Genomic DNA, 13,336 nt, shown 5'->3' on the forward strand with positions numbered 1-13,336 from the left:
GTTTGTTACGCAACAATAGAAAACTAATATGATATTATTAAGGGCAGCCTTCTATATAAGAGAAGGCTATGTGACTATGGCAAGTTCCTCAGCGTGCCTGAGCCATTGTGAATAATGCTGGCATCTCTCTCCCTCTCTCTCTCTCTGTCTCTCTCTGTCACTCTCACTCTCTTTCTCTCTCTCTCTGGGTGGGCCAGGCACGGTGGCTCACATCTGTAATCCCAGCACGTGGGAAGGCCAAGGCAGGAGGCTGAGGTGGGAGGATCACTTGAGTCCAGGAGGTCAGGGCTACAGTGAGCCATGATCACACTACTGCACTCCAGCCTGGGTGACAGAGTGAGACCTGTCTTAAAAAAATAAATAAGTAAGCCAAGCTCAGTGGCTCATACTTGTAATCCCAGCACTTTGGGAGGCCAAAGTGGACAGATTGTTTGAGGCCAAGGGTTTGAGACCAGCCGGGCCAACATGGAGAAACCCCATCCAAAAAAACAAAAATAAGCTGGGAGGATGTGGAGGTACAAACCTGTATTCCCAGCTTCTTGGGAGGCTGAGGCACAAGAATTGTTTGAACCCAGGAGGCAGAGGTTGCAGTGAGCTGAGATCACGCCACTGTACTCCAGCTTGACTAATTCAAGATTCTGTCTCAAAATAATGATGATAATAATTTCTACCAGGTTTCTGGATGCGTCACTTGACTTCACTTGTGCCTGACTTTCTTTGTTATAAAATGGATCTGATGTTCACCTACTTCGCCTCACAAAGATGATGGAAAGGACAAGAGGATGAGAGAGAGAGTAATTCCGCACCTCAAAAGGAAAATTAACAAATACGAGTCCAATCCTTTCTCTTTGTGTAACTCTGTCATAGACGCAGACCCTTTTGTCTGCTGGGTGAACACTGCATCACCACAGTGCATTTGAAGAGAATGGTTCCACCCTTCCACTCCAACTTCATGGTTGATGGGGCTCCAACCTTGGCAACTCATGATTGGTTTAGGGATGATACTTGACCTTTCTGAGCCAATCAGAATCTTGCCCTGGGATTCTAGAACTGAGATAGCAAAGTCAGTTTCTTTTCAGTAGCTGAAAATGAAGTTATGTAAACTCCTAAGTTCATCTGAGGCTAAGCAGGGCTGTTTGCTCCAATATTCCATCATCCAGGCTGAGGAATAAAAATAGCAGATTGGCCACAGGAAAGAAGGATGAGGCCAAAAGAGGCACACAAGGCCGGGTGCCATGGCTGACACCTGTAATCCTAGCACTTTGGAAGGCCAAGGCGGGTGGATCACTTGAGGTCAGGAGTTCGAGACCAGCCTGGCCAACGTGGTGAAACCCCGTGTCTACTAAAAATACAAAAATTAGCCAGTCTTGCTGGGGCGTGCTTGTAGTCCCAGCTACTCAGGAGGCTGAGGTGGGAGGATAGCTTGAACCTGGGAGGCAGAGGTTGCAGTGAGCTGAGATTGCGCCACTGTACTCCAGATTGGGTGACAGAGCATGACCCCGTCTCAAAAAAAAAAAAAGAGGCACATGAGATTTACCAAGGAGAGAGCTGAAGAGAGTGCTTCCTGACTGGCCAGCCTTTCCCATGCACCAACCTCAGACCCCCTGTGGTATGCATTTTGCAAGCTTCTCCAGCATCACTCCAGCACATCCCCAGCCTTCTTTCCACTCCTCAAAATTATATTTTATTTATATATTTATTTATTCTTTTTTTTTTGAGACGGAGTCTCGCTCTGTCTCCCAGGCTGGAGTGCAGTGGCGCGATCTCGGCTCACTGCAACCTCCGCCTCCCAGGTTCAAGCAATTCTCCTGCCTCAGCCTCCCGTGTAGCTGAGACTATAGGTGCCGGCCACCACGCAAGGCTAATTTTTGTATTTTTAGTAGAGACAGGGTTTCACCATATTGGTCAGACTGGTCTCAAACTCCCGACCTCAGGTGATCCTCCCACCTCAGGCTCCCAGAGTGCTGGGATTACAGGCATGAGCCACTGTACCCGGCCAAAGTTTTATTTCCTGGGGTGAATACATTTTTCATTGTGGTAAAATAAAAATAACATAAAATTGGCCGAGTGCAGTGGCTTATGCCTGTAATCCCAGTACTCTGGATGGCCAAGGCGGGTGGATCACGTGAGGTCGGGTGTTCAAGACCAGCCTGGCCAACATGGTAAAACCCTATCTCTACTAAAAATACAAAATTAGCTGGGCATGGTGGCACACACCTGTAATCCCAGCTACTTGGGATGCTGAGGCAGGAGAATTGCTTGAATCCAGGAGGTGGAGGTTGCAGTGACCCGAGATCATGCCATTGCACTCCAGCCTGGGCAACAAAAGTGAAACTCTGTCTCAAAAAAAAAAAAAAAATCCGCTGGCGCAGTGGTTCACACCTATAATCCCAGCACTTTGGGAGGCCAAGGCGGGAGGATCGCAAGGTCAGTAATTTGAGACCAGCCTGGCCAATGTGGTGAAACCCCGTCTGTACTAAAAATACAAAAATTAGCTGGGCATTGTGGTAGGTGCCTCTAATCCCAGCTACTTGGGAGGCTGAGGCAAGAGAATTGCTTCAACCAGGGAGGTGGAGGTTGCAGTGAGCCGAGATCGCGCCATTGCACTCCATCCTGGATGACAGAGTGAGACTCTATCTCAAAAAAAAAAAAAATCAACTGGGCATAGTGGTGGGCACCTGTAGTCCCAGCTACTTGGGAGGCTGAGGGAGGAGAATCGCTAGAACCCAGGAAGCCTGGTCAACAGAGCAAGACTCTATCTCAATAATAATCATCATCATCATAATAACATAAAATTTATCATTGTAACCATTTTTAAGTGTACAATTCATTGGCATTGTTATGCAACCATCGCCACCATCCATCTCCAGAATTTTTCATCATCACAAACGGGAACTCTGTACCACGAAACAATGACTTACCATTTCCTCCCTCCTCCCAGTGCCTGGTAACCTTCTGTCCCTATGAATTGGACTACTCTAGATACTTCGTATAAGTGGAATCATGCAACACTTGTTCTGTTGTGTCTGGCTTAATTTATTTAGCATAATGTTTTCAAGATTCACCCATGTTATAGAGTGTGTATATCAGAATTTCATTCCTTAAGGCCAAATAACATTCCATTGTGTCTATATGCCACATTTTATTTATCTGTTCATCTGTTGATGGACATTTGAATTATTTCTACCTTTTAGCAAATGTGAATAATGCTGCTATGAACATTGGTGTAAGACAGATCCTTTTTTGTTGTTGTTGTTGAGACGGAGTCTCGGTCTGTCACCCAGGCTTGAGTGCAGTGGTGTGATCTCAACTCACTGCAACCTCCGCCTCGCAGATTCAAATGATTCTCCTGCCTCAGCCTCCTGAGTAGCTGGGATTACAGGTGCTCGCCACCACACCCAGCTAACTTTTGTATTTTTTTTTTAAGTAGAGATGGGGTTTCCCCATGTTGGCCAGGCTGGTCTTGAACTCCTGACCTCAGGTGATCCACCTGCCTTGCCCTCCCAAAGTACTGGGATTACAGGTGTGAGCCACCACACCCAGCCCCGATCCCTTTTTTTGTTTATGTCAATCAGCGATAATTTTTGTTTCAGACAATCATAAGATTTCTATCTAATACAGGAAGTGAGAAACTGTAACCCCTAAAGCCAGATGACCTCCTGCCTTCCCAGAATGAATAATCCAATCGCAATGTGTCCCCAGACCCGTCTGGAATTCTGAATGGGAAAATCTAGGTAGGAATGAAGTCTGGGAAGTGGAAAATGAATGACACTTTTTGTACAATTCCACCAGGGGCCTGGTAGTCAGGAGAATGAGAGCAGTAATTTAAGATAGTGGGGTTTAGCATGTACAAGCTTAGTAGGCAGGCATTATGGAATAAAAACGTAAGCAGAAGCTCAAAGAGAAGAAATGTTCAAAAGATGACATTGTTTTCATCTTTTTAGCCTCAGAACGTGGTAAATTCATTCACATATGATTTGTTTTTGTCTACATTCACTAAGCATCTAATATATGTCTGCTAGGACGGAGACTGTAGTGCTAAGCACATCAGAAATGACCTCTGACATCTTGTAACATCCAGTCTAGCAGGGGCTGGCTCATAGTAAGTGCTCAGTACGTGTGCATGTGTGTTTATTTGTTTGTTTGTTTGTTTGTTTGTTTTGAAAAAGGGGCTGGCTCTGTTGGCCAGGCTGGAGTGCAGCGGCGTGATCTTGGCTCTCTGCAACCTCCACCTCCCGGGCTGAAGCGATCCTCCCACCTCAGCCTCCCAAGTAGCTGAGATTACAGGTGCACACCACCACACCTGGCTATCAATACGTATTTTGCACGAAATATTTAGTAATCATTTCTGTGTGCTTCCTGGCATTTGATATGCAGCCAGATTTTGACAAATGTCATGCTTGAACAAGTTTCTCACAATCCAAAGTGAAAAGTCTCCCAGATCATCCACAAAATAAAACCCAAATACAATCGCTGCGGCTGGGCTATCTGAAGGGGCTATTCCCAATCTTGCAAGGGTTTCTTTGGCTGAGTTTTTCCCACAAGCCAGTGAGCTTTGTATTCTATACCTTTATTGCAGCCACCACCATTGCTTGCTGCAATAAAGGTATAGACGAATGTTCTCAGACTTTTTGAGGGTAGATTTGAGAGACCACCTAGAGGCCTAAGGTGGAAAATCAGGCCATATCATATGGTCAGAAGTGATCCTATTTATAATAGCCAGTTAAATATACATGAGTAACTCTTCTGTGTAAAGACCTCATTACAATGAAAGTATCTCCAGGCAATCACAGGGATGAGGGGAAAACAAAATATTAAAAATGAAAGTAAAAATATTAAAGGTTTAAAAGCTACAGTATCGGCCAGGCACGATGGCTCACACCTCTAATCCCAGCACTTTGGGAGGCCAAGGCAGGAGGATCACTTGAGCTCAGGAATTCAAGACTAGCCCAGGCAACATGGTAAGACCCTCATCTCTATGAAAAAACATTATTAAAAAACAATTTCTATGCCGGTGCAGTGGCTCATGCTTGTAATCCCAGCACTTTGGGAGGCCAAGGCGAGTGGATCACTTGAGGTCGGGAGTTCAAGACCAGCATGGCCAACATGGTGAAACCCCGTCTCTACTAAAAGTACAAAAGTTAGCCAGGCACTGTGGCAGTTGCCTGTAAGCCCAGCTACTCAGGAAGCTGAGGCTGGAGAATCGCTTGAACCTGGGAAGCAGCGAGTGCAGTGAGCTGAGATCACACGACTGCACTCCAGCCTGGGCAACAGAGCGAGAATCTATCTCAAAAAAAAAAAAAAAAAATCCTAGAAGGCACAAATTGGATGGCAGAGTAGCCATAAAGCAGAGCAGAAGCCAAGAATCTTTGCAGGCCGGACGTGGTGACTCACACCTGTAATCCTAGCACTTTGGGAGGCCGAGGCGAAAGACACTTGAGCCCAGGAGTTTGAGACCAGGCTGGAAAACATGGCGAGACTTTATTGCTACAGAAATTTAAAAAATTAGCTGAGCATGGTGGCGTGCACCTGTGCTCCCAGCTACTCAGAAGGATGAGGTGGGAGGGGGATTTCCTGAGCCCAGGATACCAAGGCTGCAGTGAGCTGTGTCCTGTCACTGCACTCCAGCCTGGGCGACAGGGAAACCTGTGTCAAAAAAAAAAAAAAAAAAAGGGCTGGGTGAGGTGACTCACTCCTGTAATCCCAACACTTTGGGAGGCCTAGGCGTGCAGATGGCTTGAGGTCATGAGTTCGAGACCAGCCTGGCTAACATGGTGAAACCCCATCTCTACTAAAAATACAAAAATTAGCTGGGTGTGGTAGCAGGTGCCTGTAATCCCAGCTACTCGGGAAGCAGAGGCAGGAGAATCGCTTAAACCCGGGAGGCTGCAGTGAGCCGAGATGGCACCACTGCACTCCAGCCTCGGCAACAAGAGCGAAACTCCGCCTCAAAAAAAAAAGAAAAAAATTCAGGAAATCAACCCAAAAAGGCTACTAGAACTAATAAGTGAGTTTAGCAAGGTTTAGGGATAAAAGTTCAATCTAAAAAACAATTAGGCTGGGTGTGGTAGCTCATGCCTATAATCCAGCATTTTAGGAGGCTCAAGCAGGATAATTGCTTGAGGCCATGAGTTTGAGAGCAGCCTGGGCAATATAGTGAGACCCTGTCTCTACTAAAAAATAAAAAACTAACCATTGCATGGTGACACGGGGCTGTAGTCCCAGCCACTCTGGAAGCTGAGATGGGAGGATTGCTTGAGCCAGGGAGGTTGAGGCTATAGTGAGCTGTGTTTGCACTACTGCACTCCAGGCTGGGTGACGGAGCGAGACTCTGTCTCAAAACCAAAAACAAAACAATTAATTTCTATACATCAGCAATAAATAATTGAAAATCAAAATGTTAAAACATATCATTTACAACAGCACCAAAAGCCATGAAATATTTCAGTATAAATCCAACAAAATATGTGCAGGATCTGTATGCTAAAAACTATAAAACGCTGGGCCAGAAATGAATAATGTTAATAGACTGGAAGTCACACTATTGTTAAGATGTCAGTTTTCTCTAAATGGATCTATAGATTCATGATTTCAATCAAAATCCTAACAGATTTTTATTTATTTATTTTAGAGAACGAGTCTCGCTCTGTCGCCCAGGCTGGAGTGCAGTGGTGTGATCTCGGCTCACTGCAATCTCCGCCTCCCAGGTTCCAGCGATTCTCCTGCCTCGGCGTCCAAGGTAGCTGGGATTAAGGCTCACCCCACCATGACCTGCTAATTTTTGTATTTTTAGTAGAGATGGAGTTTCGCCATGTTGGTTGGCCAAGCTGGTCTCGAACTCCTGACCTCAGGTGATCCACCTGCCTCAGCCTCCCAAAGTGCTGGGATTACAGGCATGAGTCACCCCACCTGGCCTAGATTTTTTTTTTTAAGATATCAACAAGATAATTCTAAAATTTATTTGCTAAATCAAAGGAACTTGAATAGCCAAAACAATTTTGAAAAAGAAGAACAAAGTTGAAGGACTTACACTACCTGATTTTAAGATTTACTGTAAAGCTACAGTAATCAAGACAGTATGGTGTTGGTGAAAAGATAGGTACATATGTCAATGGAATAGTATACAGAGTCCAGAAATAGACTTACACATTTGTGGCTAATTCATTTTTTTTTAAACGAAGGTACAAAGGCAATTCAATGAAGAAAGAATAGTCCCTTCTACAATTGGTACTGAAACAATCAGACATCCTTATGATAACAAAATGAAGCCAGGGGTGGTGGCTCATGCCTGTAATCCCAGCACTTTGGGAGGCTGAGGTGGGAGGACTGCTTGAACTCAGGAGTTCAAGACCAGCCTGGGCAAGATGGTGAGACCTCATTTCTACTAAAAAAAAAAAAAATAGCCAGGTGTAGTGGTGCATGCCTGTACTCCCAGCTACTGGGGAGGCTGAGATGGGAGGATTGCTTGAGCCCCAGAGGTTGAGGCTGCAGTGAGCCATGTTTGTGCCACTGTACTCCAGCCTGGACGACAGAGCAAGACCCTGTCTCAAAACAACAACAGCAACAACAAAGAATCTTGACCCCTACCTCACACTTGATGCAAAAGTTAACTCAAAATGGATCATAGGCCTAAATGTAAAACCTAAAACTATAAAACTTCTAGAAGAAAACATAGGAGAAAATCTTTGTGACCTTAGGCTAGACAGTTCTCTTATTAGATAAGATACCAAAAGTACAATCCATAAAACAAAACATTGATAAATTGGGCATCATTGAAATGAAGAACTTCTTCTATTCAAAAGACAAAATAACAGAAAGACAAGCCACAGACTGAAAGAAAATATTTGCAAATCACATATTTTATAAAAGACTTGTATACAGTATATAAAGAACCTTCAACGTCCCCAAATTTTTTAAAAACCCAACTTCTAAAATGGGCAAAACTTTTGAACAGACAGTTCATCAGAGAACATCTACAAATGGCAAATAAATTATCAGAGTTGTTTGCTAAAACCAAAGCAAAACAAAATATCAAATGGCAAATAAGCATAGAAAAAGATATTCAACAGCATTAGTTATTAATTAAATGCAAATTCAGGCCAGGCGCAGTGGCTCACGCCTATAATCCAAGCACTTTGGGAGGCCGAGGTGGGTGGATCACCTGAGGTCAGGAGTCCGAGATCAGCCTGATCAACCTGGTGAAACCCAGTCTCTACTAAATACAAAAAAAAATTAGCCAGGCGTGGTGGCACGTGCCTGTAATCCCAGCTACTTGGGAGGCCGAGGTAGGAGAACTGTGTGAACCTGGGATGCAGAGGTTGCAGTGAGCTGAGATTTTGCCATTGCATTCCAGCCTTGGCAACAAGAAACTCTGTCTTGGAAAAATAAATAAATAATAAATAAATAAATAAATGCAAATTCAAACCACAATGAGATGCTACAACACACCTATTAGAATGGTTAAAGTTGGCCAGGCGTGGTAGCTCACGGCTGTAATCTCAGCACTTTGGGAGGCTGAGGTAGGCAGGTCACGAGGTCAGGAGTTCGGGACCAGCCTGGCCAATATGGTGAAACCTCGTCTCTACTAAAAATACAAAAATTAGCCAGGCGTGGTGGTGCATGCCTGTAGTCCCAGCTACTCAGGAGGCTGAGGCAGACAAATCGCTTGAACCCAGTAGGCGGAGGTTGTAGTGAGCTGAGATTGCGCCACTGCACTCCAGCCTGGGTGACAGAGTGAGACCCTGTCTCAAAAAAAAAAAAAAAAAGGCTGAAGTTTAGACTTCAGCTTTTTAAAATGCTGACCAGACTCAAATGTTGTCAAGTAGGTAAAGAAACTGGAAAACTGGAATGTTCACATGTTGCTTACAAGAATGAAAAAAACTGAAAAATGGTACAAGCACTTTGTTATTTTTGTTTGTTTTGTTTTGTTTTTTTAGAGACAGGGTCTCACAATGTTGCCCAGGCTGGTCTCAAACTCCTGATCTTCCCACCTTGGCCTCCGAAAGTGCTGGGATTACAGGCGTGAGCCACCATGCCCAGCAATAAAACTGTTTGGAGAAATATTGGAGCCAGGCGAGGCGGCTCATGCCTGTAATCCCAGCACTTTGGGAGGCCAAGGTGGGTGGATCATCTGAGGTCAGGGGTTGGAGACCAGCCTGGTCAACATGGCAAAACCCCATCTCTACTGAAAATACAAAAATTAGCCATGCATGGTGGTGCATGCCTGTAATCTTAGCTACTCAGGAGGCTGAGGTAGTAGAATCATTTGAACCCAGAAGGAGGAGGTTGCAGTGAGCCAAGCTTGCACCACTGCACTCCAGCCTGGGTGACAGAGTGAGACTCTATCTCAAAAAAAAAAAAAAAAGAAAAAAAAATATGTATGTGTGTATATATATATATGTATGTATATATATGTATGTGTATATATATGTATGTATATATATGTGTGTGTGTGTATATATGTATATATGTACATGAGATGCTAGAAGACAGTAAGAGATGCCTTCAGTCTTCTAAAGGAGAATTATTTACAATCCAGAGCTCTATAACTGGCTACATCATTAATTTTGAGGGGCCAGCTGTGTTGGCTCATGCCTATAATCCCAGCACTTCAGGAGGCCAAGACAGAAGGATTGCCTGAACCCAGGAGTTCAAGACCAGCCTGGGCAACACAGTAAGGCCCTGTCTCTATTAAAAAATAATGCTTTTTTTTAAAGTGTGAAAGCTGAATAGATTGTTTTGGACAAGTGTGGTCCCAAAAAATTTACTAGCCAAATTTACTAACTTTCTTTGAAATTACTTGATGGTGTAGCACTACTCTTTGGTACCAGCAGGGTGGTACAACGCCAAAGGTGGAATGGGGGAGATATACAGTCACATTCCTGTCAATAATGGACAGCATATTCAACGGTGGTTCCATGAAATTATAACACTGGGCCGAGCGCGGTGGCTCATACCTGTAATCCCAGCACTTTGGGAGGCCGAGGCGCGTGGATCACCTGAGGTCAGGAGTTCAAGACTAGCCTGGCCAACATGGCAAAACCCCGTCTCAACTACAAATACAAAAATTAGCTGGGTGTGGTGGTGGGCACATGTAATCCCAGCTACCTGGGAGGCTGAGGCAGAGACAATTGCTTGAAGCCGGGAGGTGGAGGTTGCAGCGAGCCAAGATCACGCCACTGCACTCCAGCCAGGGAGACAGAGCAAGACTCCCTCTTAAAAAAAAAAAAGATATTATAACACTGTATTTTGACTGTATCCTTTCTATGTTTAGATACACAAATACCTACCATTGTGTTACAACCGCCTACAGTAGTCCATATAGCACCACGCTGTACAGGTTTGTGACCTAGGAGCAATAGCCTACACCATACAGCCTAGGTGTTGCAGTAGGCTATGCTATTTTGGTTTGTGTAAGTATGCTCTGAGATGTTCACACAATGACGCATTTCTCAGAACAAAGTCCTATCACTAAGTGACAATTACATATATACATATACATATGCATTCCCTATTAAAGGTAGATTCTAATTTACTCTCTGATGCTAAGATAAAGAGCACTATTCCAATAATTGGATCGCTCCTATTGCTCCAAGGCATGCCTGTATCCCTCAGTCAGTGTTGGAGAGTCTTAATAATTCTATTTTTAAATTTTCAGATTTCATGCGGACATGCTCTTTAGTCTGCACTTGAAATTACAGTGGGCCCTTGACATTGGAAAAGGTCTGGTCTGGGGACCTGTGAAAATCTCCAAATGGAGAATTCTCTCACTCACGATTAATCACTATAAGCTATTTCTGCCTCAGGGATATAAACAACGCAGATCTTGGGATGGCAAGGCAAAGCTTCCCCAAATTACAAATGACCAGATGCGGAGGGTCTTTAGGGTAGTTAACGAATCCTGGAAACCACCCATGTTATATCCTTTAAAATCTACTGTACAACATTCTCCATGCTTATTTTTTTCCTCTTGATTTATTTGAAAAATCGTGTTACTATTCAAACATATTTGCTGTTTCTCCCTGGAGATAGACTATATTTCTCTGCCACTTGATCAGTGCTTGGCCACGACTTGCTTTGGCCACTTAAATGTGAGCAGAAGTGCCATATGCCACTCACTTCTAGGCAAAAGCTTTAAAAGCCAACGTATGCTACTTACTTCTGCATCCGATTGACAACAGGCAAACGTTCTTCAACCAATAAAACACGAACAAAAGTAGTGCCTAGCACCTGAGGCAGAAGCTTTAAAAACCAGTTCATGCTTTGTCACTCGCTTCTTCCTCTGCCCTGATGAAGCTTAATGTTCCAGACAGAGGCTGCTATCAGCCTTGGTTGAAGAGTAAACAGGACATGTAGTGGAGGCACCACCATGTTCACGTATCCAGTGAGAAGTAACCTGTATTGTTGTAAACTACTGAGGTTTTAAGGCTTGTTACTGTAGCATAACCTAGACTCTCCTTATTGATACAGTTTCATTTTATCAAGGCTTCTAGTTATAGTATCTAGAGGCATTGCAATGTTATCAATAGGAATGGTTTGCAAAACTAGTCACAACCACAGTATGTGGATTTTTCTTTTCTCTTTTTTTTTTTTTTTTAGACTGAATCTCGCTCTGTTGCCCAGGCTGGAGTGCAGTGGCATAATCTCGGCTCACTGCAACCTCCACCTCCCAGGTTCAAGTGATTCTCCCGCCTCAGCCTCCCGAGTAGCTGGGATTACAGGCACCTGCCACTACGCCTGGCTAATTTTGTGTGTGTGTGTATTTTTTTGTAGAGACAGGGTTTCACTATGTTGGCCAGGCTGGTCTTGAACTCCTGACCTCAGGTGATCTGCCTGCCTGGGCCTCCCAAAGTGCTGGGATTACAGGTGTGAGCCACTGCACCTGGCTTTTTTTTTTTTTTTTTTTTGAGACAAGATTTTGCCCTTCTTGCCCAGGCTGGAGTGCAATGGCACATTCTCAGCTCACTGCAACCTCCACCTCCTGGGTTCAAGCGATTCTCCTGTCTCAGCCTCCCAAGTAGCTGGGATTACAGGTGCCCGCCACCACGCCTTGCTACTTTTCATATTTTTAGTAGAGATGGGGTTTCACCATGTTGGTCAGGCTGGTGTCGAACTCCTGACATCGGGTAATCTGCCCATCTCGGCCTCCCAAAGTGCTGGGATTACAGGTGTGAGCCACCGAACGCGGCCAAATTTTTAACCTCTAAGAATCTTTCCCATTCTTCTTTAGACAAGATCATCTCATTCATTCATTTCACAAATACTGAGAGCCAACCAAATGCCAGGCATTCGTGGTAGGTGGTAGGGAGAGCAATTAACAAGACAAACATAGACCTTATGTCAGCAGAGGCTTTATTCTAGTGGAAAAGGCAGACAATAAACATATAACTGCATGATGATTTAAAAGCAACTGTGATAAGTGCTACAACAAGACGATGAAGTCGAGGGTGTTAGTAGAACAATTAACAGTGGACATGACAAGCTCAGGGTCATGTTCATCTTCTGTGCCCCCAAATATAAGTAACCTGCTCAAAGTTACTCAACCAGTAAAAGAGGGGGAAACAAAACTGTCTTCCTACTTAGGGATTCTCCGGTCTTTGGACCAAACCTTGGACTATAACTTACATTTGGGCCAATAGCCTTGTTTTCCCTGTTTATACTCAGGGAAAGCCAGCTGGAATATGCATGAATCAACATTCTAACCTCAGAGATATATTTCTAAAATTCAAAACAGAAGTTATCACTGATACGTGGTTCACTTGAACGACCGTGTTCATGAGAGTTGATACCATTGCCATTCCTTGATTTTTACAAGCATAGCGAAGTTAAAACGCTCAACACACCCAGAGTTGGCAATAAATGGATGTGTTGGCATGGTCCTCCTCATGCTGGCACTTCAACAACACAGCAAGCTATGTATTTTTGAACAGGGGTTGGAACATTTTTCCTGAAAGTGATCTTTAATCTTGCCAAATTCTTTTATTTTGCCATAATTTATGAATTATTCTACTTGGCATTATTGAATGCAAAATAAGTTTACTAAGCACCTACTATGTGCCAAACCCTAGGGATACAGGGAAAAATAAGTCTCTGCTCTAAAGTAACTCACAGTCTAGGAGAGAAGTCATTAACAAATAAAGAACTATGCTTTGGTTATTGGTCAAGTATTCCTCATACTTCTTTAGAATGCCCAAAGCTCTCTTGGCATAATGACACAGTGAGGGGTGAGGGTGGGGTCATCAAGGAAAGTCATTAGGACTTTTTTCCCCAAGCAAGGGCCTTGCTCTGTCACCCAGGCTGTACTGCAGTGGCGGGATCATAGCTCACTGCAGCCTTG

Source organism: Nomascus leucogenys, chromosome 8 (genome assembly GCF_006542625.1).
Source record: "Nomascus leucogenys isolate Asia chromosome 8, Asia_NLE_v1, whole genome shotgun sequence".
Taxonomy (NCBI): domain Eukaryota; kingdom Metazoa; phylum Chordata; class Mammalia; order Primates; family Hylobatidae; genus Nomascus; species Nomascus leucogenys.